The sequence below is a fragment of the Nicrophorus vespilloides genome, unplaced genomic scaffold, assembly GCF_001412225.1.
Source record: "Nicrophorus vespilloides isolate i.1.1-1 unplaced genomic scaffold, Nicve_v1.0, whole genome shotgun sequence".
NCBI classification, from domain to species: domain Eukaryota; kingdom Metazoa; phylum Arthropoda; class Insecta; order Coleoptera; family Silphidae; genus Nicrophorus; species Nicrophorus vespilloides.
In genome coordinates, this window is record NW_017100098.1 from 876,464 (window position 1) to 883,050 (window position 6,587).

At 31.1% G+C, this 6,587-nt stretch overlaps 1 protein-coding gene across 3 annotated transcripts in view; it reads right to left on the minus strand.

Annotated features, from left to right (window-relative positions):
* The window catches only part of LOC108567857 (KH domain-containing, RNA-binding, signal transduction-associated protein 2-like), an 88,669-nt gene that overhangs the window by 80,853 nt on the left and 1,229 nt on the right, over positions 1–6,587 (minus strand). The window contains exon 1 of one of the 3 annotated variants that reach the window (XM_017928564.1): positions 5,240–5,364. The exons of the other annotated variants lie outside the window; for them this stretch is intronic. The gene's annotated coding sequence lies outside the window, so the exon portion shown is untranslated. Of the gene's footprint in view, positions 1–5,239; positions 5,365–6,587 lie in introns of those variants that run through there. 3 annotated transcript variants of the gene reach the window in all.

Below are 6,587 nucleotides of genomic sequence, written 5' to 3' on the forward strand. Positions count from 1 at the left end.
AACGTCTTTCCCTACTTTTTTCCTCTTGTGGAAGATAAAAAAGTTCGTTCTTACCCTTTTTTAAACTTTCAACATATTGAACCCATATTCAGGTATTTTTATAATTTGACGATAATTTATTTTTGAATAGCAACCTTACGAATAAATTGTTTGTTTATGAAAAAATACATCATCTTCTGCGATACTGCATACTTAGCTAGCTAGCTTCTTACGTTTCCGACCTACATGTGTTTTTCATTCGTTTTCTTGGCTTCGTATAATTGATGGATTTGTAGCCGCAATAATGTAAATTATGCATTCCGGTCGTTTTAATAATTGAGCGAAACCGGACGCGGAAATACAGACGGAAGTCACGTGTTATGTAGTGCAGAGCCACGGCCGCAAATAATTAAAATTGCAGCCAACGGAAAGAAAAAACAAAACGCCATCGAGCGGCAGGAAAAATTGCAGTCTTTAGGACTAACTAATTGGAACAGCCTGCAACAACAACAACAAAAATATCAAGAAAAATAAGAGGAAAAACGGAGAGTAGAAAGTAAATGGAAAAAATAAAAACAAAATGGTTGAACTGAGAGCAAGCACAATAGTTAACTAACATACATTTCCACATCGGAAGAAATTAAACTGTATAATTAAAAATTTAATTCGATTCGCTCTGGTCGATAATTAGTTAAGGTTTGTTTATAATTTCCTGCAGATTACATTACTGCTGACCCGCTGCTGCCGTCGTTCGTTGGGGTCAAAAGGCGATAGCGAAAAGTTTTGGAATCGATATGGAAAGGAGGCTTCGCTATAAACGGAAACAAACGGGGCCACTGCCACCATCCTAAAACCCACGGTTGGCGTCCCGGTTTTGCTCGACCCCAAAGTCGAAAACAATTGGCCAAAGTACCTTTGCAAATGGAAACTAAACAGAAGCATGTTCACTCTTTAAGCAGATTACAAAAATCGATTCATTATACAGCACACTTTTCGTGACACTAAATTATTTGGTAACCAATAGTTTCTAATCCGATGACACTAAAACTGACAGTTTCACATAATTACAATGTGGTTGGTAAACCTGTCATAGAATTATTTGCATTTGCGGATACTGACAACAAATGACAACTAAATGAAGAATGTAGGTGGAGAAGAAAAAAAAGAAAAAAGTTTTATTTAGACAAATCAAATCCAGATTTTAATAATTTTAAAGCACTAATAAAAATAGTTTTAATGAACTAAATAAATAGCAATATATTTCAAATGTCTTATGGTAATTCTAGAAATCTACCTGGCATCGTTTACATATTTGATGGTCCGATTGGATTCAGGTCATATGTAATCTAAACACATTCACTAACGACAATACTGTCTATAAACGTGCCTATACGTGACGGAGAAGTGAATTTAATGGAAACTGACCGAGGAAATTGAATAGATTTATTGGATATACTGCAAGTAAATTACTATATTTCATACAAATTTGTTTATTCAGAGATCTCTATTTACGTGATAACATCATATTTACAAAATTATTGATCGTGATCTGTCTCAACGTAACACTATAGATATTCTCTAAGCTTTATGTCATTCGTTCGAGTAGTATCTCGACCCTTGTTAATAACGGCTATTATAGGCAAAATCTTTGCTTGCATTAGTTTGACAAGAACTTAAACATCTAAGCTACTTATTCATTATATTTGGTATATTCATTGGTATATATGAGAATACATAATCTAATAAACCTGTCTACGATAGTTCCCAGCTTTGAATAATATAATATGCAAATATTGTAATAGATTCCCATACATAAATATCAATATCGATTTGATATAAACATTATATGAATTTTATAGAATAATTACGAAAATTATTTTTAAATTTCAAAAACCGTAGCTTCTTGCAGCGTGTTCTTCATATATGTCGAATAAGTCCTTTGAAAGTGGTATAAATACTGCAAGCTATTCGCACGGTCGAATTTATCCTCCGATCCCGATGGAAGGATTGATCCATATATCTTGGACACGTTCAAGTTAGTCTTCAGTTATCTAATTTCTTTCTGCTTCCTGCCCGTATCAAAATCCAGCCTTCATTCAGACCAGTTATTTATTACGTTCAGGGATTTTTATTAATTGCCGAAACGTGATTTATCATCGCGCTTCTTCGACCGAAATCACATCCACCCCAACATAAAGCGCCTTCGAAATTGAACAATTATAGATCCTAAAAAAGAACTTTGATAACGTGATAAGAATAATATTTCATGAAACGAAGGAAAACTTACATTTTCAAACAAAAGTAATCAACTTTATAAAATTGATATTTTTTGGTTCATTATTATTTATGTTTATGTTATTTGTGTACAAATTTATAATAATTAATAATAAAATAACATAAATTTATATATTCGCTCAAAACAAATCAACTTTTCAAAAATGTTTTATAAAGAAATATAATAGTTCTATAATTAGATTTGCTAAAGAAATAACAGATATAATAATTTGTTATACAGTACAGAACATTTTATTAACACAACATTTTATGTGTACTCATTTAATAACTTTTCAGAAAACAACATAAAACATTGGTGAATTTGTGCTGAATCGAATTGAGGATTTTTTTATTCTTAATGTAATTGGTTATCATGTCACAAGAAATAATTTGACACATGACAAGCACATCATTTATATTAGATCACGGTTTTCTTACAAGTCACGAAGTGGACACATATTTTGTGTCAAAATCTCAAAATTACTATTGTTCATCAATCCATCATGTTATAGAAACATTTACATTGGATATATGCCTGGATATATGCCATAACATATTTTATATAAAGTATAATTTTATTATTAAATTAATTCATGAATTTAAGTTCGACATTACCGTCTCACTGGAAATATGATATTTTATAGGCATAGTGACACTTACATAATAGCTTGACGTTTATGCAATATTAAATCTAATAAAATATTATGTATATATAGGGCTTCGCATATATAAGAGGCCATATAATATATTTAGTACCAACAATAAAATATAGCAGAAAATAAAAAATATGCATTAAATTAAATAGAAACGGACTTATTCACGGTTTATTGTTAAAACTTCTTGTGAGTTTCGTAATTAATGTAAAAGGTAGCAAGAACTGGAAGTCCTAATGCGTTTCTGATGGCGCAGTCCAAGACCGGAATTTTATGGTCCAGGGAGGAAAAAAGTGAACAGAGGATGGACGATCTGCGAGTGATGCTGTCTTCCTCTGAAAGAAAACTTCTTCGCGCGCGCAGGAGACAGTGTCAACCACTGCCACCGCCGTCTTTGCAAAAAGTCCATAAATTTAATTAAAACGGCTACACATGCATGTTTCACGAGCGCACATCAAAAACTGTTTTATACTTAAGGGGACGAAAATGAAAATTATGCCGCCAAGGCTAGCTCCTTCAATTAACATTTCAACCGCCTTTAATTAGCCTCAAGTATTCATAAAATTCGTGTACATTTATTTACCTACACACTCTTCCTATCAATTTTACTACCACCTACAAAAAAAAACAAAATTCACATCTACAGAAAGTCATGCTTTCTCCAGATTCAAATAATATTTTTCATTTATTTTCATATTAAAATCGTAATTGACTGGGAGGCACTTTCAGGTCAAGCACAAGGTGACCTCGCTACTCCCAATCCTCTCTGGTGTCCCGCAGGGAAGTATTTCTGGACCCTTACTCTATTTGATCTTCACGGCTGATCTACCAACTCTTCAGCACGCCACTATAGCCACATTTGCTGATGACACCGTTGTTCTAGCATCCCATCAAAACTGAACTACGGTCTCACAGATACTTCAAAGAAGTCTGAAGAGTATCGAACATTCAAAAAGTGGAGAATCTAGGCAAATGAAACGAAGTCAGTGCAAGTAACGTACACAATACGTCGACAAACTTGTCCAACTGTTACTCTGAATGGAAGTGCCCTACACACAGGCTGATGATGCTAAGTATCTTGGCATGCATCTGGATCGTCGACTCACCTGGAAAAAACATATCACAACAGAGAGAAAACAACTGGGACTGACAGTAAAACGATTACATTGGCTGATGGGTAGGTACTCATCCACCTCAGCTGAAAACAAAGTTTAAATATACAAAACAATCATAAAACCGATATAGATTACAACGGTGGAGATCTGCTTGTAATACAAGTATTGATATTATACAGCGGTTCCAGTCAAAAACACTCAGAGCAATTGCCAATGATCCCTGGTTCTCGACTAACGAATACATTTATACAGGATGAGATAACGGAACTCAGCAGTAAATACCAACATCGGTTGGAGGACCATCCAAACCAACTTGTAACTGAGCTAACAGATACTGAATCTCACCGTCAAAGACTGAAACGTTTTAAACCACAGGACCTCCCCAATCGCTTTCAAGTTAGTGTTAGTAATGTCTAAATTCAAAACAAGACTTATTTGCTTTTATGTGTTCCTAAGTTTTACTTTTATAAGCATTATGTGGACTTTGGTCACTGGATCAATCTCCACTAAACACTTTTATTTTTTCTTTAATTAACGCAAAATCTAGTTTTCTGTTTTTCTTTCTTTCTTTTGCTTGTAGATAGATTGCTTTATAAAAAAAATATATATATTTTCATAAAACATTCAAAATTTATTAGCTTTAAGTACATTTTAACAAAATATTCTATTAAGAAAAAATCAAGTATATTTATAATATGTAACATTTCAATTAATTTCCAGCTATTATCAATCAATATACTTTTGTATTGAAAAATCTTGAAACTATTCGTTTTTTCCATAATTAATACAGAATTAAAAAATAATATTACGAATTTTTTTTTTTCATTTGAATTTCCACAATAAAATAATAGTAGTAAATCTGCACTATTTAATTTATACTTTTTTAATATTTCTGTTATTTAGTCCTCTCAGACTTTATTACTTTACTAATAATTGGTTAATACAAACATCGCACCTTTTTATATTTATTTACAATTCTCTTATATATTCATATATATTTGTGTAGTACATATATTATTGCAATGTGTGTTATGACTGTAAAAATAAACAAGATTACTGCCATTTATTCTTAAATCGATACGTTTAAAACTTTACATTTCAATAAAATTAAAAGTTATTAAGTCAATAATATGTGTTAAATTTATAATTTAAAAACAGAATTATTTTGCAAAAAATGTATTTCAAATTATTTTCTAATTTATTTAAACTTTTCAGTACCGCTGTGAGATATCGCCACGCATACAAGTAGCGCACCTGCAGATGACTCATCGTTACGCAGGTATTGCACAACGAATTTATATGTTTTAGTACCGCTGTGAGATATCGCGACGAAGCCTGTCGCATTTTCGTAACCATATAAGGATTTGTAGCCTAATAAAGATTTTGTGCCTAATAAAAATTAGTATAGTGCGCGCAGCCACCGCTTATACATCGCGTCGCACAAATAAGAAATGTTTTTAGTGTTTGTTGCTGTTTCGTCATGATCTACGTCGCATTTTCGTAAGGTAATTAAATACAATAATTTCCTAATGGTTATTCTTAAATGAGAAATTAATAATTTTATTCCAAATGAATAAAATTGCCTCAAACAGAAAAATAATAATTACATAAATTATTGTTAATTTTAAAATATAAATAAATTTTGCAATCAACGTGTAAGTAAATTTATTCCAAATAAAAATAATCGAATGTTTTTAATTACTTTCTCATTTAAAAATTGACAATTAGGAAATTATTTTATTTAATTACCTTACGAAAACGCAGTGGCGTAGATCACGACGAATCAGCTGAAGCTGCAAGCAATAAACAAATCCATATATGGTTACGAAAACGCGACTGACTTCGTCGCGATATCTCACGTCATTCGTGACGCCACATCTGCATAACGATGAGTGAATTAGTAAATTACAATTGGTTTTGATTTAGTTTTATTTGAAAAAAATATAAATATTTGCACCTGCACAATAAAATAATTGAACACCTGCACCAAACACCTGTGATTTAATTGAACACTTGCGAAACATATACTAAATAATTAAAATTACCTTCATCAATAATTAAGTAGACTTAGGCTACTTTTCAAATAATGCATTTAATTTTGAAGTATACGTGAAAATGTAAGTGTTGAAAATTATCATATACTTTGAATATAGCTAACATCAAATTATAAACCTTAGTACTGTCTATTGAAAGAAAATATCGTTATTATATGGAGATAAGTATATTTCCAGAGTTTTAGACAGATTTTTTTTAATGTTACATAAGAAGTAGAAAATTTAAAAATCGCAAATCTTATAATATACTTCTTTACTCTTAAAATACGAACATACATTTAAAAAATATAAATATTTTAAGTAAACTGATTTTTTTCTATTAATTGTTGAGATTTGCAAATCGTATATAATTTATTATATATACCACAAATCGAATTTTTGTAATTATCCTTCATCATAATAGTTCTGCAGATCAACACCGATTAAATTTATTGAAGAAAAAATAACATTGACCATTTAGGTCAATAATATGTGTTGAATTTATAATTTAAAAACGGAATTATTTTGCAAAA